We start from the raw sequence: 15,196 nt of genomic DNA on the forward strand, positions 1-15,196 counted from the left end.
GCTTTATGGCTTCTGTTAGAACTTTTCTACTTCTAACTACTGGTTCATAAATGAATACGTTTGAAAATGGAATGCATCAACAGAACGGTGTTGGTAGTATAAAAATATCTACAGCACATTGTATTCCCAGGTGGTCTCCCATCCAAGTACTAACCAGGCCCAATACTGCTTTGCTTCCAAGATCAGATGAGATTGGGCGTATCCACTGTGGTGTGGCTGTAGATAAGCTTTGTGGTTTCTGTTTGAACTTTTCTGCTTCTAACTACTGGTTCATAAATGAATACATTTGAAAATTGAATGCATCAACAGAACGGTGTTGGCAGTATAAAAATATCGACAGCACCTTGTATTCCCAGGTTGTCTCCCATCCAAGTACTAACCAGGCCCAACACTGCTTAGCTTCCTAGATCTGATGAGATTGGGCGTATCCAGTGCGGTGTGGCTGTAGATGAGCTTTGTGGTTTCTGTTAGAACTTTTCTACTTCTAACTACTGGTTCATAAATGAATACGTTTGAAAATGGAATGCATCAACAGAACGGTGTTGGCAGTATAAAAATATCTACAGCACCTTGTATTCCCAGGTGGTCTCCCATCCAAGTACTAACCAGGCCCAATACTGCTTTGCTTCCAAGATCAGATGAGATTGGGCGTATCCAGTGTGGTGTGGCTGTAGATGAGCTTTGTGGTTTCTGTTGGAACTTTTCTACTTCTAACTACTGGTTCATAAATGAATACATTTGAAAATTGAATGCATCAACAGAACGGTGTTGGCAGTATAAAAATATCTACAGCACCTTGTATTCCCAGGTGGTCTCCCATCCAAGTACTAACCAGGCCCAACACTGCTTAGCTTCCAAGATCAGATGAGATTGGGCATATCCAGTGTGGTGTGGCTGTAGAAGAGCTTTATGGTTTCTGTTAGTACTTTTCTACTTCTAACTACTGGTTCATAAATGAATACGTTTGAAAATGGAATGCATCAACAGAACGGTGTTGGTAGTATAAAAATATCTACAGCACCTTGTATTCCCAGGTGGTCTCCCATCCAAGTACTAACCAGGCCCAACACTGCTTAGCTTCCAAGATCAGATGAGATTGGGCGTATCCAGTGTGGTGTTGCTGTAGATGAACTTTCTGGTTTCTGTTAGAACTTTTCTACTTCTAACTACTGGTTCATAAATGAATATGTTTTAAAATAGAATGCATCAACAGAACGGTGTTGGCAGTATAAAATTATCTACAGCACCTTGTATTCCCAGGTGGTCTCCCATCCAAGTACTAACCAGGCCCAACACTGCTTAGCTTCCAAGATCAGATGAGATTGGGCGTATCCAGTTTGCTGTGGCTGTAGATGAGCTTTATGGTTTCTGTTAGAACTTTTCTACTTCTAACTACTGGTTCATAAATGAATACGTTTGAAAATGGAATGCATCAACAGAACGGTGTTGGTTGTATAAAAATATCTACATCATCTTGTATTCCCAGGTGGTCTCCCATCCAAGTACTAACCAGGCCCAACACTGCTTAGCTTCCAAGATCAGATGAGATTGGGCGTATCCAGTGTGGTGTGGCTGTAGATGAGCTTTGTTGTTTCTGTTAGAACTTTTCTACTTCTAACTACTGGTTCATAAATGAATACGTTTGAAAATGGAATGCATCAACAGAACGGTGTTGGCAGTATAAAAATATCTACAGCACCTTGTATTCCCAGGTGGTCTCCCATCCAAGTACTAACCAGGCCCAACACTGCTTAGCTTCCAAAATCAGATGAGATTGGGCATAACCAGTGTGGTGTGGCTGTAGAAGAGCTTTATGGTTTCTGTTAGTACTTTTCTACTTCTAACTACTGGTTCATAAATGAATACGTTTGAAAATGGAATGCATCAACAGAACGGTGTTGGTAGTATAAAATTATCTACAGCACCTTGTATTCCCAGGTGGTCTCCCATCCAAGTACTAACCAGGCCCAACACTGCTTAGCTTCCAAGATCAGATGAGATTGGGCGTATCCAGTGTGGTGTGGCTGTAGATGAGCTTTATGGCTTCTGTTAGAACTTTTCTACTTCTAACTATTTGTTCATAAATGAATACGTTTGAAAATGGAATACATCAACAGAACGGTGTTGGCAGTATAAAAATATCTACAGCACATTGTATTCCCAGGTGGTCTCCCATCCAAGTACTAACCAGGCCCAATACTGCTTTGCTTCCAAGATCAGATGAGATTGGGCGTATCCACTGTGGTGTGGCTGTAGATGAGCTTTGTGGTTTCTGTTTGAACTTTTCTACTTCTAACTACTGGTTCATAAATGAATACATTTGAAAATTGAATGCATCAACAGAACGGTGTTGGCAGTATAAAAATATCTACAGCACCTTGTATTCCCAGGTGGTCTCCCATCCAAGTACTAACCAGGCCCAACACTGCTTAGCTTCCTAGATCAGATGAGATTGGGCGTATCCAGTGCGGTGTGGCTGTAGATGAGCTTTGTGGTTTCTGTTAGAACTTTTCTACTTCTAACTACTGGTTCATAAATGAATACGTTTGAAAATGGAATGCATCAACAGAACGGTGTTGGCAGTATAAAATTATCTACAGCACCTTGTATTCCCAGGTGGTCTCCCATCCAAGTACTAACCATGCCCAACACTGCTTAGCTTCCAAGATCAGATGAGATTGGGCGTATCCAGTTTGGTGTGGCTGTAGATAAGCTTTATGGTTTCTGTTAGAACTTTTCTACTTCTAACTACTGGTTCATAAATGAATACGTTTGAAAATGGAATGCATCAACAGAACGGTGTTGGTTGTATAAAAATATCTACATCACCTTGTATTCCCAGGTGGTCTCCCATCCAAGTACTAACCAGGCCCAACATTGCTCAGCTTCCAAGATCAGATGAGATTGGGCGTATCCAGTGTGGTGTGGCTGTAGATGAGCTTTGTTGTTTCTGTTAGAACTTTTCTACTTCTAACTACTGGTTCATAAATGAATACGTTTGAAAATGGAATGCATCAACAGAACGGTGTTGGTTGTATAAAAATATCTACATCACCTTGTATTCCCAGGTGGTCTCCCATCCAAGTACTAACCAGGCCCAACACTGCTTAGCTTCCAAGATCAGATGAGATTGGGCGTATCCAGTGTGGTGTGGCTGTAGATGAGCTTTGTTGTTTCTGTTAGAACTTTTCTACTTCTAACTACTGGTTCATAAATGAATACGTTTGAAAATGGAATGCATCAACAGAACGGTGTTGGCAGTATAAAAATATCTACAGCACTTTGTATTCCCAGGTGGTCTCCCATCCAAGTACTAACCAGGCCCAACACTGCTTAGCTTCCAAAATCAGATGAGATTGGGCATAACTAGTGTGGTGTGGCTGTAGAAGAGCTTTATGGTTTCTGTTAGTACTTTTCTACTTCTAACTACTGGTTCATAAATGAATACGTTTGAAAATGGAATGCATCAACAGAACGGTGTTGGTAGTATAAAATTATCTACAGCACCTTGTATTCCCAGGTGGTCTCCCATCCAAGTACTAACCAAGCCCAACACTGCTTAGCTTCCAAGATCAGATGAGATTGGGCGTATCCAGTGTGGTGTGGCTGTAGATGAGCTTTATGGCTTCTGTTAGAACTTTTCTACTTCTAACTACTTGTTCATAAATGAATACGTTTGAAAATGGAATGCATCAACAGAACGGTGTTGGCAGTATAAAAATATCTACAGCACATTGTATTCCCAGGTGGTCTCCCATCCAAGTACTAACCAGGCCCAATACTGCTTTGCTTTCAAGATCAGATGAGATTGGGCGTATCCACTGTGGTGTGGCTGTAGATGAGCTTTGTGGTTTCTGTTTGAACTTTTCTACTTCTAACTACTGGTTCATAAATGAATACATTTGAAAATTGAATGCATCAACAGAACGGTGTTGGCAGTATAAAAATATCTACAGCACCTTGTATTCCCAGGTGGTCTCCCATCCAAGTACTAACCAGGCCCAACACTGCTTAGCTTCCTAGATCAGATGAGATTGGGCGTATCCAGTGCGGTGTGGCTGTAGATGAGCTTTGTGGTTTCTGTTAGAACTTTTCTACTTCTAACTACTGGTTCATAAATGAATACGTTTGAAAATGGAATGCATCAACAGAACGGTGTTGGCAGTATAAAAATATCTACACCACCTATGTATTCCCAGGTGGTCTCCCATCCAAGTACTAACCAGGCCCAACACTGCTTAGCTTCCCAGATCAGATGAGATTGGGCATATCCAGTGTGGTGTGGCTGTAGAAGAGCTTTATGGTTTCGGTTAGTACTTTTCTACTTCTAACTACTGGTTCATAAATGAATACGTTTGAAAATGGAATGCATCAACAGAACGGTGTTGGCAGTATAAAAATATCTACAGCACCTTGTATTCCCAGGTGGTCTCCCATCCAAGTACTAACCAGGCCCAACACTGCTTAGCTTCCTAGATCAGATGAGATTGGGCGTATCCAGTGTGGTGTGGCTGTAGATGAGCTTTGTGGTTTCTGTTAGAACTTTTCTACTTCTAACTACTGGTTCATAAATGAATACGTTTGAAAATGGAATGCATCAACAGAACGGTGTTGGCAGTATAAAAATATCTACACCACCTATGTATTCCCAGGTGGTCTCCCATCCAAGTACTAACCAGGCCCAACACTGCTTAGCTTCCAAGATCAGATGAGATTGGGCATATCCAGTGTGGTGTGGCTGTAGAAGAGCTTTATGGTTTCTGTTAGTACTTTTCTACTTCTAACTACTGGTTCATAAATGAATACGTTTGAAAATGGAATGCATCAACAGAACGGTGTTGGTAGTATAAAAATATCTACAGCACCTTGTATTCCCAGGTGGTCTCCCATCCAAGTACTAACCAGGCACAACACTGCTTAGCTTCCAAGATCAGATGAGATTGGGCGTATCCAGTGTGGTGTTGCTGTAGATGAACTTTCTTGTTTCTGTTAGAACTTTTCTACTTCTAACTACTGGTTCATAAATGAATACGTTTTAAAATAGAATGCATCAACAGAACGGTGTTGGCAGTATAAAATTATCTACAGCACCTTGTATTCCCAGGTGGTCTCCCATCCAAGTACTAACCAGGCCCAACACTGCTTAGCTTCCAAGATCAGATGAGATTGGGCGTATCCAGTTTGGTGTGGCTGTAGATGAGCTTTATGGTTTCTGTTAGAACTTTTCTACTTCTAACTACTGGTTCATAAATGAATACGTTTGAAAATGGAATGCATCAACAGAACGGTGTTGGTTGTATAAAAATATCTACATCACCTTGTATTCCCAGGTGGTCTCCCATCCAAGTACTAACCAGGCCCAACACTGCTTAGCTTCCAAGATCAGATGAGATTGGGCGTATCCAGTGTGGTGTGGCTGTAGATGAGCTTTGTTGTTTCTGTTAGAACTTTTCTACTTCTAACTACTGGTTCATAAATGAATACGTTTGAAAATGGAATGCATCAACAGAACGGTGTTGGCAGTATAAAAATATCTACAGCACCTTGTATTCCCAGGTGGTCTCCCATCCAAGTACTAACCAGGCCCAACACTGCTTAGCTTCCAAGATCAGATGAGATTGGGCGTATCCAGTGTGGTGTGGCTGTAGATGAGCTTTATGGCTTCTGTTAGAACTTTTCTACTTCTAACTACTGGTTCATAAATGAATACGTTTGAAAATGGAATGCATCAACAGAACGGTGTTGGTAGTATAAAAATATCTACAGCACATTGTATTCCCAGGTGGTCTCCCATCCAAGTACTAACCAGGCCCAATACTGCTTTGCTTCCAAGATCAGATGAGATTGGGCGTATCCACTGTGGTGTGGCTGTAGATAAGCTTTGTGGTTTCTGTTTGAACTTTTCTGCTTCTAACTACTGGTTCATAAATGAATACATTTGAAAATTGAATGCATCAACAGAACGGTGTTGGCAGTATAAAAATATCGACAGCACCTTGTATTCCCAGGTTGTCTCCCATCCAAGTACTAACCAGGCCCAACACTGCTTAGCTTCCTAGATCTGATGAGATTGGGCGTATCCAGTGCGGTGTGGCTGTAGATGAGCTTTGTGGTTTCTGTTAGAACTTTTCTACTTCTAACTACTGGTTCATAAATGAATACGTTTGAAAATGGAATGCATCAACAGAACGGTGTTGGCAGTATAAAAATATCTACAGCACCTTGTATTCCCAGGTGGTCTCCCATCCAAGTACTAACCAGGCCCAATACTGCTTTGCTTCCAAGATCAGATGAGATTGGGCGTATCCAGTGTGGTGTGGCTGTAGATGAGCTTTGTGGTTTCTGTTGGAACTTTTCTACTTCTAACTACTGGTTCATAAATGAATACATTTGAAAATTGAATGCATCAACAGAACGGTGTTGGCAGTATAAAAATATCTACAGCACCTTGTATTCCCAGGTGGTCTCCCATCCAAGTACTAACCAGGCCCAACACTGCTTAGCTTCCAAGATCAGATGAGATTGGGCATATCCAGTGTGGTGTGGCTGTAGAAGAGCTTTATGGTTTCTGTTAGTACTTTTCTACTTCTAACTACTGGTTCATAAATGAATACGTTTGAAAATGGAATGCATCAACAGAACGGTGTTGGTAGTATAAAAATATCTACAGCACCTTGTATTCCCAGGTGGTCTCCCATCCAAGTACTAACCAGGCCCAACACTGCTTAGCTTCCAAGATCAGATGAGATTGGGCGTATCCAGTGTGGTGTTGCTGTAGATGAACTTTCTGGTTTCTGTTAGAACTTTTCTACTTCTAACTACTGGTTCATAAATGAATACGTTTTAAAATAGAATGCATCAACAGAACGGTGTTGGCAGTATAAAATTATCTACAGCACCTTGTATTCCCAGGTGGTCTCCCATCCAAGTACTAACCAGGCCCAACACTGCTTAGCTTCCAAGATCAGATGAGATTGGGCGTATCCAGTTTGCTGTGGCTGTAGATGAGCTTTATGGTTTCTGTTAGAACTTTTCTACTTCTAACTACTGGTTCATAAATGAATACGTTTGAAAATGGAATGCATCAACAGAACGGTGTTGGTTGTATAAAAATATCTACATCATCTTGTATTCCCAGGTGGTCTCCCATCCAAGTACTAACCAGGCCCAACACTGCTTAGCTTCCAAGATCAGATGAGATTGGGCGTATCCAGTGTGGTGTGGCTGTAGATGAGCTTTGTTGTTTCTGTTAGAACTTTTCTACTTCTAACTACTGGTTCATAAATGAATACGTTTGAAAATGGAATGCATCAACAGAACGGTGTTGGCAGTATAAAAATATCTACAGCACCTTGTATTCCCAGGTGGTCTCCCATCCAAGTACTAACCAGGCCCAACACTGCTTAGCTTCCAAAATCAGATGAGATTGGGCATAACCAGTGTGGTGTGGCTGTAGAAGAGCTTTATGGTTTCTGTTAGTACTTTTCTACTTCTAACTACTGGTTCATAAATGAATACGTTTGAAAATGGAATGCATCAACAGAACGGTGTTGGTAGTATAAAATTATCTACAGCACCTTGTATTCCCAGGTGGTCTCCCATCCAAGTACTAACCAGGCCCAACACTGCTTAGCTTCCAAGATCAGATGAGATTGGGCGTATCCAGTGTGGTGTGGCTGTAGATGAGCTTTATGGCTTCTGTTAGAACTTTTCTACTTCTAACTATTTGTTCATAAATGAATACGTTTGAAAATGGAATACATCAACAGAACGGTGTTGGCAGTATAAAAATATCTACAGCACATTGTATTCCCAGGTGGTCTCCCATCCAAGTACTAACCAGGCCCAATACTGCTTTGCTTCCAAGATCAGATGAGATTGGGCGTATCCACTGTGGTGTGGCTGTAGATGAGCTTTGTGGTTTCTGTTTGAACTTTTCTACTTCTAACTACTGGTTCATAAATGAATACATTTGAAAATTGAATGCATCAACAGAACGGTGTTGGCAGTATAAAAATATCTACAGCACCTTGTATTCCCAGGTGGTCTCCCATCCAAGTACTAACCAGGCCCAACACTGCTTAGCTTCCTAGATCAGATGAGATTGGGCGTATCCAGTGCGGTGTGGCTGTAGATGAGCTTTGTGGTTTCTGTTAGAACTTTTCTACTTCTAACTACTGGTTCATAAATGAATACGTTTGAAAATGGAATGCATCAACAGAACGGTGTTGGCAGTATAAAAATATCTACACCACCTATGTATTCCCAGGTGGTCTCCCATCCAAGTACTAACCAGGCCCAACACTGCTTAGCTTCCAAGATCAGATGAGATTGGGCATATCCAGTGTGGTGTAGCTGTAGAAGAGCTTTATGGTTTCGGTTAGTACTTTTCTACTTCTAACTACTGGTTCATAAATGAATACGTTTGAAAATGGAATGCATCAACAGAACGGTGTTGGTAGTATAAAAATATCTACAGCACCTCGTATTTCCAGGTGGTCTCCCATCCAAGTACTAACCAGGCCCAACATTGCTTAGCTTCCAAGATCAGATGAGATTGGGCGTATCCAGTATAGTGTTGCTGTAGATGAATTTCTGGTTTCTGTTAGAACTTTTCTACTTCTAACTACTAGTTCATAAATGAATAAGTTTTAAAATGGAATGCATCAACAGAACGGTGTTGGCAGTATAAAAATATTTACAGCACCTCGTATTCCCAGGTGGTCTCCCATCCAAGAACTAACCAGGCCCAACACTGCTTAGCTTCCAAGATCAGATGAGATTGGGCGTATCCAGTGTGGTGTGGCTGTAGATGAGCTTTGTGGTTTCTGTTAGAACTTTTCTACTTCTAACTACTGGTTCATAAATGAATACGTTTGAAAATGGAATGCATCAACAGAACGGTGTTGGTTGTATAAAAATATCTACATCACCTTGTATTCCCAGGTGGTCTCCCATCAAAGTACTAACCAGGCCCAACACTGCTTAGCTTCCAAGATCAGATGAGATTGGGCGTATCCAGTGTGGTGTAGCTGTAGATGAGCTTTGTGGTTTCTGTTAGAACTTTTCTACTTCTAACTACTGGTTCATAAATGAATACGTTTGAAAATGGAAAGCATCAACAGAACGGTGTTGGCAGTATAAAAATATCTACAGCACCTTGTATTCCCAGGTGGTCTCCCATCCAAGTACTAACCAGGCCCAACACTGCTTAGCTTCCAAGATCAGATGAGATTGGGCGTATCCAGTGTCGTGTGGCTGTAGATGAACTTTGTGGTTTCTGTTAGAACTTTTCTACTTCTAACTACTGGTTCATAAATGAATACGTTTTAAAATGGAATGCATCAACAGAACGGTGTTGGCAGTATAAAATTATCTACAGCACCTTGTATTCCCAGGTGGTCTCCCATCCAAGTACTAACCAGGCCCAACACTGCTTAGCTTCCAAGATCAGATGAGATTGGGCGTATCCAGTGTGGTGTGGCTGTAGATGAACTTTATGGTTTCTGTTAGAACTTTTCTACTTTTAACTACTGGTTCATAAATGAATACGTTTGAAAATGGAATGCATCAACAGAACGGTGTTGGCAGTATAAAAATATCTACAGCACCTTGTATTCCCAGGTGGTCTCCCATCCAAGTACTAACCAGGCCCAACACTGCTTAGCTTCCAAGATCAGATGAGATTGGGCGTATCCAGTGTGCTGTGGCTGTAGATGAGCTTTGTGGTTTCTGTTAGAACTTTTCTACTTCTAACTACTGGTTCATAAATGAATACGTTTGAAAATGGAATGCATCAACAGAACGGTGTTGGCAGTATAAAAATATCTACAGCACCTTGTATTCCCAGGTGGTCTCCCATCCAAGTACTAACCAGGCCCAACACTGCTTAGCTTCCAAGATCAGATGAGATTGGGCGTATCCAGTTTGGTGTGGCTGTAGATGAGCTTTATGGTTTCTGTTAGAACTTTTCTACTTCTAACTACTGGTTCATAAATGAATACGTTTGAAAATGGAATGCATCAACAGAACGGTGTTGGTTGTATAAAAATATCTACAGCACCTTGTATTCCCAGGTGGTCTCCCATCCAAGTACTAACCAGGCCCAACACTGCTTAGCTTCCAAGATCAGATGAGATTGGGCGTATCCAGTTTGGTGTAGCTGTAGATGAGCTTTATGGTTTCTGTTAGAACTTTTCTACTTCTAACTACTGGTTCATAAATGAATACGTTTGAAAATGGAATGCATCAACAGAACGGTGTTGATTGTATAAAAATATCTACATCACCTTGTATTCCCAGGTGGTCTCCCATCCAAGTACTAACCAGGCCCAACACTGCTTAGCTTCCAAGATCAGATGAGATTGGGCGTATCCAGTGTGGTGTGGCTGTAGATGAGCTTTGTGGTTTCTGTTAGAACTTTTCTACTTCTAACTACTGGTTCATAAATGAATACGTTTGAAAATGGAATGCATCAACAGAACGGTGTTGGCAGTATAAAAATATCTACAGCACCTTGTATTCCCAGGTGGTCTACCATCCAAGTACTAACCAGGCCCAACACTGCTTAGCTTCCAAGATCAGATGAGATTGGGCGTATCCAGTTTGGTGTGGCTGTAGATGAGCTTTATGGTTTCTGTTAGAACTTTTCTACTTCTAACTACTGGTTCATAAATGAATACGTTTGAAAATGGAATGCATCAACAGAACGGTGTTGGTTGTATAAAAATATCTACAGCACCTTGTATTCCCAGGTGGTCTCCCATCCAAGTACTAACCAGGCCCAACACTGCTTAGCTTCCAAGATCAGATGAGATTGGGCGTATCCAGTTTGGTGTGGCTGTAGATGAGCTTTATGGTTTCTGTTAGAACTTTTCTACTTCTAACTACTGGTTCATAAATGAATACGTTTGAAAATGGAATGTATCAACAGAACGGTGTTGGTTGTATAAAAATATCTACATCACCTTGTATTCCCAGGTGGTCTCCCATCCAAGTACTAACCAGGCCCAACACTGCTTAGCTTCCAAGATCAGATGAGATTGGGCGTATCCAGTGTGGTGAGGCTGTAGATGAGCTTTGTTGTTTCTGTTAGAACTTTTCTACTTCTAACTACTGGTTCATAAATGAATACGTTTGAAAATGGAATGCATCAACAGAACGGTGTTGGCAGTATAAAAATATCTACAGCACCTTGTAGTCCCAGGTGGTCTCCCATCCAAGTACTAACCAGGCCCAACACTGCTTAGCTTCCAAAATCAGATGAGATTGGGCATAACCAATGTGGTGTGGCTGTAGAAGAGCTTTATGGTTTCTGTTAGTACTTTTCTACTTCTAACTACTGGTTCATAAATGAATACGTTTGAAAATGGAATGCATCAACAGAACGGTGTTGGTAGTATAAAATTATCTACAGCACTTTGTATTCCCAGGTGGTCTCCCATCCAAGTACTAACCAGGCCCAACACTGCTTAGCTTCCAAGATCAGATGAGATTGGGCGTATCCAGTGTGGTGTGGCTGTAGATGAGCTTTATGGCTTCTGTTAGAACTTTTCTACTTCTAACTACTGGTTCATAAATGAATACGTTTGAAAATGGAATGCATCAACAGAACGGTGTTGGCAGTATAAAAATATCTACAGCACCTTGTATTCCCAGGTGGTCTCCCATCCAAGTACTAACCAGGCCCAATACTGCTTTGCTTCCAAGATCAGATGAGATTGGGCGTATCCACTGTGGTGTGGCTGTAGATGAGCTTTGTGGTTTCTGTTAGAACTTTTCTACTTCTAACTACTGGTTCATAAATGAATACGTTTGAAAATGGAATGCATCAACAGAACGGTGTTGGCAGTATAAAAATATCTACACCACCTATGTATTCCCAGGTGGTCTCCCATCCAAGTACTAACCAGGCCCAACACTGCTTAGCTTCCAAGATCAGATGAGATTGGGCATATCCAGTGTGGTGTGGCTGTAGAAGAGCTTTATGGTTTCGGTTAGTACTTTTCTACTTCTAACTACTGGTTCATGAATGAATACGTTTGAAAATGGAATGCATCAACAGAACGGTGTTGGTAGTATAAAAATATCTACAGCACCTTGTATTCCCAGGTGGTCTCCCATCCAAGTACTAACCAGGCCCAACACTGCTTAGCTTCCAAGATCAGATGAGATTGGGCGTATCCAGTGTGGTGTTGCTGTAGATGAACTTTCTGGTTTCTGTTAGAACTTTTCTACTGCTAACTACTAGTTCATAAATGAATACGTTTTAAAATGGAATGCATCAACAGAACGGTGTTGGCAGTATAAAAATATCTACAGCACCTCGTATTCCCAGGTGGTCTCCCATCCAAGAACTAACCAGGCCCAACACTGCTCAGCTTCCAAGATCAGATGAGATTGGGCGTATCCAGTGTGGTGTGGCTGTAGATGAGCTTTGTGGTTTCTGTTAGAACTTTTCTACTTCTAACTACTGGTTCATAAATGAATACGTTTGAAAATGGAATGCATCAACAAAACGGTGTTGGTTGTATAAAAATATCTACATCACCTTGTATTCCCAGGTGGTCTCCCATCCAAGTACTAACCAGGCCCAACACTGCTTAGCTTCCAAGATCAGATGAGATTGGGCGTATCCAGTGTGGTGTGGCTGTAGATGAGCTTTGGGGTTTCTGTTAGAACTTTTCTACTTCTAACTACTGGTTCATAAATGAATACGTTTGAAAATGGAATGCATCAACAGAACGGTGTTGGCAGTATAAAAATATCTACAGCACCTTGTATTCCCAGGTGGTCTCCCATCCAAGTACTAACCAGGCCCAACACTGCTTAGCTTCCAAGATCAGATGAGATTGGGCGTATCCAGTGTCGTGTGGCTGTAGATGAACTTTGTGGTTTCTGTTAGAACTTTTCTACTTCTAACTACTGGTTCATAAATGAATACGTTTTAAAATGGAATGCATCAACAGAACGGTGTTGGCAGTATAAAATTATCTACAGCACCTTGTATTCCCAGGTGGTCTCCCATCCAAGTACTAACCAGGCCCAACACTGCTTAGCTTCCAAGATCAGATGAGATTGGGCGTATCCAGTGTGGTGTGGCTGTAGATGAGCTTTGTGGTTTCTGTTAGAACTTTTCTACTTCTAACTACTGGTTCATAAATAAATACGTTTGAAAATGGAATGCATCAACAGAACGGTGTTGGCAGTATAAAAATATCTACAGCACCTTGTATTCCCAGGTGGTCTCCCATCCAAGTACTAACCAGGCCCAACACTGCTTAGCTTCCAAGATCAGATGAGATTGGGCGTATCCAGTGTGGTGTGGCTGTAGATGAGCTTTGTGGTTTCTGTTAGAACTTTTCTACTTCTAACTACTGGTTCATAAATGAATACGTTTGAAAATGGAATGCATCAACAGAACGGTGTTGGCAGTATAAACATATCTACAGCACCTTGTATTCCCAGGTGGTCTCCCATCCAAGTACTAACCAGGCCCAACACTGCTTAGCTTCCAAGTTCAGATGAGATTGGGCGTATCCAGTGTGGTGTTGCTGTAGATGAACTTTCTGGTTTCTGTTAGAACTTTTCTACTTCTAACTACTGGTTCATAAATGAATATGTTTGAAAATGGTATGCATCAACAGAACAGTGTTGGCAGTATAAAAATATCTACAGCACCTTGTATTCCCAGGTGGCCTCCCATCCAAGTACTAACCAGGCCCAACACTGCTTAGCTTCCAAGATCAGATGAGATTGGGCGTATCCAGTGTGGTGTGGCTGTAGATGAGCTTTGTGGTTTCTGTTAGAACTTTTCTACTTCTAACTACTGGTTCATAAATGAATACGTTTGAAAATGGAATGCATCAACAGAACGGTGTTGGCAGTATAAAAATATCTACAGCACCTCGTATTCCCAGGTGGTCTCCCATCCAAGAACTAACCAGGCCCAACACTGCTTAGCTTCCAAGATCAGATGAGATTGGGCGTATCCAGTGTGGTGTGGCTGTAGATGAGCTTTGTGGTTTCTGTTAGAACTTTTCTACTTCTAACTACTGGTTCATAAATGAATACGTTTGAAAATGGAATGCATGAACAGAACGGTGTTGGTTGTATAAAAATATCTACATCACCTTGTATTCCCAGGTGGTCTCCCATCCAAGTACTAACCAGGCCCAACACTGCTTAGCTTCCAAGATCAGATGAGATTGGGCGTATCCAGTGTGGTGTGGCTGTAGATGAGCTTTGTGGTTTCTATTAGAACTTTTCTACTTCTAACTACTGGTTCATAAATGAATACGTTTGAAAATGGAATGCATCAACAGAACAGTGTTGGCAGTATAAAAATATCTACAGCACCTTGTATTCCCAGGTGGTCTCCCATCCAAGTACTAACCAGGCCCAACACTGCTTAGCTTCCAAGATCAGATAAGATTGGGCGTATCCAGTGTCGTGTGGCTGTAGATGAACTTTGTGGTTTCTGTTAGAACTTTTCTACTTCTAACTACTGGTTCATAAATGAATACGTTTTAAAATGGAATGCATCAACAGAACGGTGTTGGCAGTATAAAAATATCTACAGCACCTTGTATTCCCAGGTGGTCTCCCATCCAAGTACTAACCAAGCCCAACACTGCTTAGCTTCCAAGATCAGATGAGATTGGGCGTATCCAGTGTCGTGTGGCTGTAGATGAACTTTGTGGTTTCTGTTAGAACTTTTCTACTTCTAACTACTGGTTCATAAATGAATACGTTTTAAAATGGAATGCATCAACAGAACGGTGTTGGCAGTATAAAATTATCTACAGCACCTTGTATTCCCAGGTGGTCTCCCATCCAAGTACTAACCAGGCCCAACACTGCTTAGCTTCCAAGATCAGATGAGATTGGGCGTATCCAGTGTGGTGTGGCTGTAGATGAGCTTTGTGGTTTCTGTTAGAACTTTTCTACTTCTAACTACTGGTTCATAAATAAATACGTTTGAAAATGGAATGCATCAACAGAACGGTGTTGGCAGTATAAAAATATCTACAGCACCTTGTATTCCCAGGTGGTCTCCCATCCAAGTACTAACCAGGCCCAACACTGCTTAGCTTCCAAGATCAGATGAGATTGGGCGTATCCAGTGTGGTGTGGCTGTAGATGAGCTTTGTGGTTTCTGTTAGAACTTTTCTACTTCTAACTACTGGTTCATAAA

General features: G+C 41.4%; 44 non-coding genes and 23 pseudogenes across 44 annotated transcripts; all 67 read right to left on the reverse strand.

Moving 5' to 3' along the window:
- Nucleotides 1-105: 105 nt before the first annotated feature.
- Nucleotides 106-224, reverse strand: LOC135039301 (5S ribosomal RNA; annotated as a pseudogene).
- Nucleotides 225-331: 107 nt separating this feature from the next.
- Nucleotides 332-450, reverse strand: LOC135039289 (5S ribosomal RNA; annotated as a pseudogene).
- A 107-nt stretch (nt 451-557) lies between these two features.
- On the reverse strand, nt 558-676 carry LOC135038799 (5S ribosomal RNA). The gene has a single exon (XR_010233153.1). It is a non-coding gene; the product is annotated as a 5S ribosomal RNA (ribosomal RNA).
- A 107-nt stretch (nt 677-783) lies between these two features.
- Nucleotides 784-902, reverse strand: LOC135038507 (5S ribosomal RNA). The gene has a single exon (XR_010232870.1). It is a non-coding gene; the product is annotated as a 5S ribosomal RNA (ribosomal RNA).
- Nucleotides 903-1,009: 107 nt separating this feature from the next.
- On the reverse strand, nt 1,010-1,128 carry LOC135039675 (5S ribosomal RNA). Its single transcript, XR_010233673.1, has one exon. It is a non-coding gene; the product is annotated as a 5S ribosomal RNA (ribosomal RNA).
- A 107-nt stretch (nt 1,129-1,235) lies between these two features.
- LOC135039078 (5S ribosomal RNA) lies at nt 1,236-1,354 on the reverse strand (annotated as a pseudogene).
- Nucleotides 1,355-1,461: 107 nt separating this feature from the next.
- LOC135039027 (5S ribosomal RNA) lies at nt 1,462-1,580 on the reverse strand (annotated as a pseudogene).
- A 107-nt stretch (nt 1,581-1,687) lies between these two features.
- LOC135039054 (5S ribosomal RNA) lies at nt 1,688-1,806 on the reverse strand (annotated as a pseudogene).
- A 107-nt stretch (nt 1,807-1,913) lies between these two features.
- On the reverse strand, nt 1,914-2,032 carry LOC135039447 (5S ribosomal RNA). Its single transcript, XR_010233452.1, has one exon. It is a non-coding gene; the product is annotated as a 5S ribosomal RNA (ribosomal RNA).
- A 107-nt stretch (nt 2,033-2,139) lies between these two features.
- LOC135039302 (5S ribosomal RNA) lies at nt 2,140-2,258 on the reverse strand (annotated as a pseudogene).
- Nucleotides 2,259-2,365: 107 nt separating this feature from the next.
- LOC135038638 (5S ribosomal RNA) lies at nt 2,366-2,484 on the reverse strand. Its single transcript, XR_010232996.1, has one exon. It is a non-coding gene; the product is annotated as a 5S ribosomal RNA (ribosomal RNA).
- Nucleotides 2,485-2,591: 107 nt separating this feature from the next.
- Nucleotides 2,592-2,710, reverse strand: LOC135039006 (5S ribosomal RNA). Its single transcript, XR_010233354.1, has one exon. It is a non-coding gene; the product is annotated as a 5S ribosomal RNA (ribosomal RNA).
- Nucleotides 2,711-2,817: 107 nt separating this feature from the next.
- LOC135039232 (5S ribosomal RNA) lies at nt 2,818-2,936 on the reverse strand (annotated as a pseudogene).
- Nucleotides 2,937-3,043: 107 nt separating this feature from the next.
- LOC135038529 (5S ribosomal RNA) lies at nt 3,044-3,162 on the reverse strand. The gene has a single exon (XR_010232890.1). It is a non-coding gene; the product is annotated as a 5S ribosomal RNA (ribosomal RNA).
- A 107-nt stretch (nt 3,163-3,269) lies between these two features.
- LOC135039338 (5S ribosomal RNA) lies at nt 3,270-3,388 on the reverse strand (annotated as a pseudogene).
- Nucleotides 3,389-3,495: 107 nt separating this feature from the next.
- On the reverse strand, nt 3,496-3,614 carry LOC135039572 (5S ribosomal RNA). The gene has a single exon (XR_010233573.1). It is a non-coding gene; the product is annotated as a 5S ribosomal RNA (ribosomal RNA).
- A 107-nt stretch (nt 3,615-3,721) lies between these two features.
- Nucleotides 3,722-3,840, reverse strand: LOC135039354 (5S ribosomal RNA; annotated as a pseudogene).
- A 107-nt stretch (nt 3,841-3,947) lies between these two features.
- On the reverse strand, nt 3,948-4,066 carry LOC135038639 (5S ribosomal RNA). The gene has a single exon (XR_010232997.1). It is a non-coding gene; the product is annotated as a 5S ribosomal RNA (ribosomal RNA).
- A 107-nt stretch (nt 4,067-4,173) lies between these two features.
- Nucleotides 4,174-4,293, reverse strand: LOC135039331 (5S ribosomal RNA; annotated as a pseudogene).
- A 107-nt stretch (nt 4,294-4,400) lies between these two features.
- On the reverse strand, nt 4,401-4,519 carry LOC135038589 (5S ribosomal RNA). Its single transcript, XR_010232947.1, has one exon. It is a non-coding gene; the product is annotated as a 5S ribosomal RNA (ribosomal RNA).
- A 107-nt stretch (nt 4,520-4,626) lies between these two features.
- Nucleotides 4,627-4,746, reverse strand: LOC135039221 (5S ribosomal RNA; annotated as a pseudogene).
- Nucleotides 4,747-4,853: 107 nt separating this feature from the next.
- On the reverse strand, nt 4,854-4,972 carry LOC135038927 (5S ribosomal RNA). The gene has a single exon (XR_010233278.1). It is a non-coding gene; the product is annotated as a 5S ribosomal RNA (ribosomal RNA).
- A 107-nt stretch (nt 4,973-5,079) lies between these two features.
- Nucleotides 5,080-5,198, reverse strand: LOC135038469 (5S ribosomal RNA). Its single transcript, XR_010232833.1, has one exon. It is a non-coding gene; the product is annotated as a 5S ribosomal RNA (ribosomal RNA).
- A 107-nt stretch (nt 5,199-5,305) lies between these two features.
- On the reverse strand, nt 5,306-5,424 carry LOC135038530 (5S ribosomal RNA). Its single transcript, XR_010232891.1, has one exon. It is a non-coding gene; the product is annotated as a 5S ribosomal RNA (ribosomal RNA).
- Nucleotides 5,425-5,531: 107 nt separating this feature from the next.
- On the reverse strand, nt 5,532-5,650 carry LOC135039449 (5S ribosomal RNA). Its single transcript, XR_010233454.1, has one exon. It is a non-coding gene; the product is annotated as a 5S ribosomal RNA (ribosomal RNA).
- Nucleotides 5,651-5,757: 107 nt separating this feature from the next.
- Nucleotides 5,758-5,876, reverse strand: LOC135039304 (5S ribosomal RNA; annotated as a pseudogene).
- A 107-nt stretch (nt 5,877-5,983) lies between these two features.
- On the reverse strand, nt 5,984-6,102 carry LOC135039290 (5S ribosomal RNA; annotated as a pseudogene).
- Nucleotides 6,103-6,209: 107 nt separating this feature from the next.
- LOC135038800 (5S ribosomal RNA) lies at nt 6,210-6,328 on the reverse strand. The gene has a single exon (XR_010233154.1). It is a non-coding gene; the product is annotated as a 5S ribosomal RNA (ribosomal RNA).
- Nucleotides 6,329-6,435: 107 nt separating this feature from the next.
- Nucleotides 6,436-6,554, reverse strand: LOC135038508 (5S ribosomal RNA). The gene has a single exon (XR_010232871.1). It is a non-coding gene; the product is annotated as a 5S ribosomal RNA (ribosomal RNA).
- A 107-nt stretch (nt 6,555-6,661) lies between these two features.
- Nucleotides 6,662-6,780, reverse strand: LOC135039676 (5S ribosomal RNA). The gene has a single exon (XR_010233674.1). It is a non-coding gene; the product is annotated as a 5S ribosomal RNA (ribosomal RNA).
- Nucleotides 6,781-6,887: 107 nt separating this feature from the next.
- On the reverse strand, nt 6,888-7,006 carry LOC135039079 (5S ribosomal RNA; annotated as a pseudogene).
- Nucleotides 7,007-7,113: 107 nt separating this feature from the next.
- Nucleotides 7,114-7,232, reverse strand: LOC135039028 (5S ribosomal RNA; annotated as a pseudogene).
- A 107-nt stretch (nt 7,233-7,339) lies between these two features.
- Nucleotides 7,340-7,458, reverse strand: LOC135039055 (5S ribosomal RNA; annotated as a pseudogene).
- Nucleotides 7,459-7,565: 107 nt separating this feature from the next.
- On the reverse strand, nt 7,566-7,684 carry LOC135039450 (5S ribosomal RNA). The gene has a single exon (XR_010233455.1). It is a non-coding gene; the product is annotated as a 5S ribosomal RNA (ribosomal RNA).
- A 107-nt stretch (nt 7,685-7,791) lies between these two features.
- LOC135039305 (5S ribosomal RNA) lies at nt 7,792-7,910 on the reverse strand (annotated as a pseudogene).
- Nucleotides 7,911-8,017: 107 nt separating this feature from the next.
- On the reverse strand, nt 8,018-8,136 carry LOC135038640 (5S ribosomal RNA). Its single transcript, XR_010232998.1, has one exon. It is a non-coding gene; the product is annotated as a 5S ribosomal RNA (ribosomal RNA).
- Nucleotides 8,137-8,243: 107 nt separating this feature from the next.
- On the reverse strand, nt 8,244-8,363 carry LOC135039291 (5S ribosomal RNA; annotated as a pseudogene).
- A 107-nt stretch (nt 8,364-8,470) lies between these two features.
- On the reverse strand, nt 8,471-8,589 carry LOC135039255 (5S ribosomal RNA; annotated as a pseudogene).
- Nucleotides 8,590-8,695: 106 nt separating this feature from the next.
- LOC135038868 (5S ribosomal RNA) lies at nt 8,696-8,814 on the reverse strand. The gene has a single exon (XR_010233219.1). It is a non-coding gene; the product is annotated as a 5S ribosomal RNA (ribosomal RNA).
- Nucleotides 8,815-8,921: 107 nt separating this feature from the next.
- Nucleotides 8,922-9,040, reverse strand: LOC135038866 (5S ribosomal RNA). Its single transcript, XR_010233217.1, has one exon. It is a non-coding gene; the product is annotated as a 5S ribosomal RNA (ribosomal RNA).
- A 107-nt stretch (nt 9,041-9,147) lies between these two features.
- Nucleotides 9,148-9,266, reverse strand: LOC135038652 (5S ribosomal RNA). Its single transcript, XR_010233010.1, has one exon. It is a non-coding gene; the product is annotated as a 5S ribosomal RNA (ribosomal RNA).
- Nucleotides 9,267-9,373: 107 nt separating this feature from the next.
- Nucleotides 9,374-9,492, reverse strand: LOC135039451 (5S ribosomal RNA). The gene has a single exon (XR_010233456.1). It is a non-coding gene; the product is annotated as a 5S ribosomal RNA (ribosomal RNA).
- Nucleotides 9,493-9,599: 107 nt separating this feature from the next.
- Nucleotides 9,600-9,718, reverse strand: LOC135038696 (5S ribosomal RNA). The gene has a single exon (XR_010233052.1). It is a non-coding gene; the product is annotated as a 5S ribosomal RNA (ribosomal RNA).
- Nucleotides 9,719-9,825: 107 nt separating this feature from the next.
- On the reverse strand, nt 9,826-9,944 carry LOC135038471 (5S ribosomal RNA). Its single transcript, XR_010232835.1, has one exon. It is a non-coding gene; the product is annotated as a 5S ribosomal RNA (ribosomal RNA).
- Nucleotides 9,945-10,051: 107 nt separating this feature from the next.
- Nucleotides 10,052-10,170, reverse strand: LOC135038749 (5S ribosomal RNA). Its single transcript, XR_010233104.1, has one exon. It is a non-coding gene; the product is annotated as a 5S ribosomal RNA (ribosomal RNA).
- Nucleotides 10,171-10,277: 107 nt separating this feature from the next.
- On the reverse strand, nt 10,278-10,396 carry LOC135038531 (5S ribosomal RNA). Its single transcript, XR_010232892.1, has one exon. It is a non-coding gene; the product is annotated as a 5S ribosomal RNA (ribosomal RNA).
- Nucleotides 10,397-10,503: 107 nt separating this feature from the next.
- LOC135038891 (5S ribosomal RNA) lies at nt 10,504-10,622 on the reverse strand. Its single transcript, XR_010233242.1, has one exon. It is a non-coding gene; the product is annotated as a 5S ribosomal RNA (ribosomal RNA).
- Nucleotides 10,623-10,729: 107 nt separating this feature from the next.
- LOC135038472 (5S ribosomal RNA) lies at nt 10,730-10,848 on the reverse strand. Its single transcript, XR_010232836.1, has one exon. It is a non-coding gene; the product is annotated as a 5S ribosomal RNA (ribosomal RNA).
- Nucleotides 10,849-10,955: 107 nt separating this feature from the next.
- Nucleotides 10,956-11,074, reverse strand: LOC135038903 (5S ribosomal RNA). The gene has a single exon (XR_010233255.1). It is a non-coding gene; the product is annotated as a 5S ribosomal RNA (ribosomal RNA).
- Nucleotides 11,075-11,181: 107 nt separating this feature from the next.
- On the reverse strand, nt 11,182-11,300 carry LOC135039317 (5S ribosomal RNA; annotated as a pseudogene).
- A 107-nt stretch (nt 11,301-11,407) lies between these two features.
- On the reverse strand, nt 11,408-11,526 carry LOC135038556 (5S ribosomal RNA). Its single transcript, XR_010232916.1, has one exon. It is a non-coding gene; the product is annotated as a 5S ribosomal RNA (ribosomal RNA).
- A 107-nt stretch (nt 11,527-11,633) lies between these two features.
- On the reverse strand, nt 11,634-11,752 carry LOC135039135 (5S ribosomal RNA; annotated as a pseudogene).
- A 107-nt stretch (nt 11,753-11,859) lies between these two features.
- Nucleotides 11,860-11,979, reverse strand: LOC135039222 (5S ribosomal RNA; annotated as a pseudogene).
- A 107-nt stretch (nt 11,980-12,086) lies between these two features.
- On the reverse strand, nt 12,087-12,205 carry LOC135039677 (5S ribosomal RNA). Its single transcript, XR_010233675.1, has one exon. It is a non-coding gene; the product is annotated as a 5S ribosomal RNA (ribosomal RNA).
- Nucleotides 12,206-12,312: 107 nt separating this feature from the next.
- LOC135038969 (5S ribosomal RNA) lies at nt 12,313-12,431 on the reverse strand. Its single transcript, XR_010233319.1, has one exon. It is a non-coding gene; the product is annotated as a 5S ribosomal RNA (ribosomal RNA).
- A 107-nt stretch (nt 12,432-12,538) lies between these two features.
- Nucleotides 12,539-12,657, reverse strand: LOC135038532 (5S ribosomal RNA). The gene has a single exon (XR_010232893.1). It is a non-coding gene; the product is annotated as a 5S ribosomal RNA (ribosomal RNA).
- Nucleotides 12,658-12,764: 107 nt separating this feature from the next.
- LOC135038654 (5S ribosomal RNA) lies at nt 12,765-12,883 on the reverse strand. The gene has a single exon (XR_010233012.1). It is a non-coding gene; the product is annotated as a 5S ribosomal RNA (ribosomal RNA).
- A 107-nt stretch (nt 12,884-12,990) lies between these two features.
- LOC135039452 (5S ribosomal RNA) lies at nt 12,991-13,109 on the reverse strand. The gene has a single exon (XR_010233457.1). It is a non-coding gene; the product is annotated as a 5S ribosomal RNA (ribosomal RNA).
- A 107-nt stretch (nt 13,110-13,216) lies between these two features.
- On the reverse strand, nt 13,217-13,335 carry LOC135039453 (5S ribosomal RNA). The gene has a single exon (XR_010233458.1). It is a non-coding gene; the product is annotated as a 5S ribosomal RNA (ribosomal RNA).
- Nucleotides 13,336-13,442: 107 nt separating this feature from the next.
- LOC135039523 (5S ribosomal RNA) lies at nt 13,443-13,561 on the reverse strand. Its single transcript, XR_010233526.1, has one exon. It is a non-coding gene; the product is annotated as a 5S ribosomal RNA (ribosomal RNA).
- Nucleotides 13,562-13,668: 107 nt separating this feature from the next.
- LOC135039719 (5S ribosomal RNA) lies at nt 13,669-13,787 on the reverse strand. The gene has a single exon (XR_010233716.1). It is a non-coding gene; the product is annotated as a 5S ribosomal RNA (ribosomal RNA).
- Nucleotides 13,788-13,894: 107 nt separating this feature from the next.
- LOC135039816 (5S ribosomal RNA) lies at nt 13,895-14,013 on the reverse strand. Its single transcript, XR_010233807.1, has one exon. It is a non-coding gene; the product is annotated as a 5S ribosomal RNA (ribosomal RNA).
- A 107-nt stretch (nt 14,014-14,120) lies between these two features.
- On the reverse strand, nt 14,121-14,239 carry LOC135038533 (5S ribosomal RNA). The gene has a single exon (XR_010232894.1). It is a non-coding gene; the product is annotated as a 5S ribosomal RNA (ribosomal RNA).
- Nucleotides 14,240-14,346: 107 nt separating this feature from the next.
- On the reverse strand, nt 14,347-14,465 carry LOC135039029 (5S ribosomal RNA; annotated as a pseudogene).
- A 107-nt stretch (nt 14,466-14,572) lies between these two features.
- Nucleotides 14,573-14,691, reverse strand: LOC135038835 (5S ribosomal RNA). The gene has a single exon (XR_010233188.1). It is a non-coding gene; the product is annotated as a 5S ribosomal RNA (ribosomal RNA).
- Nucleotides 14,692-14,798: 107 nt separating this feature from the next.
- On the reverse strand, nt 14,799-14,917 carry LOC135039454 (5S ribosomal RNA). The gene has a single exon (XR_010233459.1). It is a non-coding gene; the product is annotated as a 5S ribosomal RNA (ribosomal RNA).
- Nucleotides 14,918-15,024: 107 nt separating this feature from the next.
- On the reverse strand, nt 15,025-15,143 carry LOC135039455 (5S ribosomal RNA). The gene has a single exon (XR_010233460.1). It is a non-coding gene; the product is annotated as a 5S ribosomal RNA (ribosomal RNA).
- Between the last annotated feature and the right edge of the window lie 53 nt (nt 15,144-15,196).

Source organism: Pseudophryne corroboree, unplaced genomic scaffold (assembly GCF_028390025.1).
Source record: "Pseudophryne corroboree isolate aPseCor3 unplaced genomic scaffold, aPseCor3.hap2 scaffold_711, whole genome shotgun sequence".
Classification (NCBI taxonomy): domain Eukaryota; kingdom Metazoa; phylum Chordata; class Amphibia; order Anura; family Myobatrachidae; genus Pseudophryne; species Pseudophryne corroboree.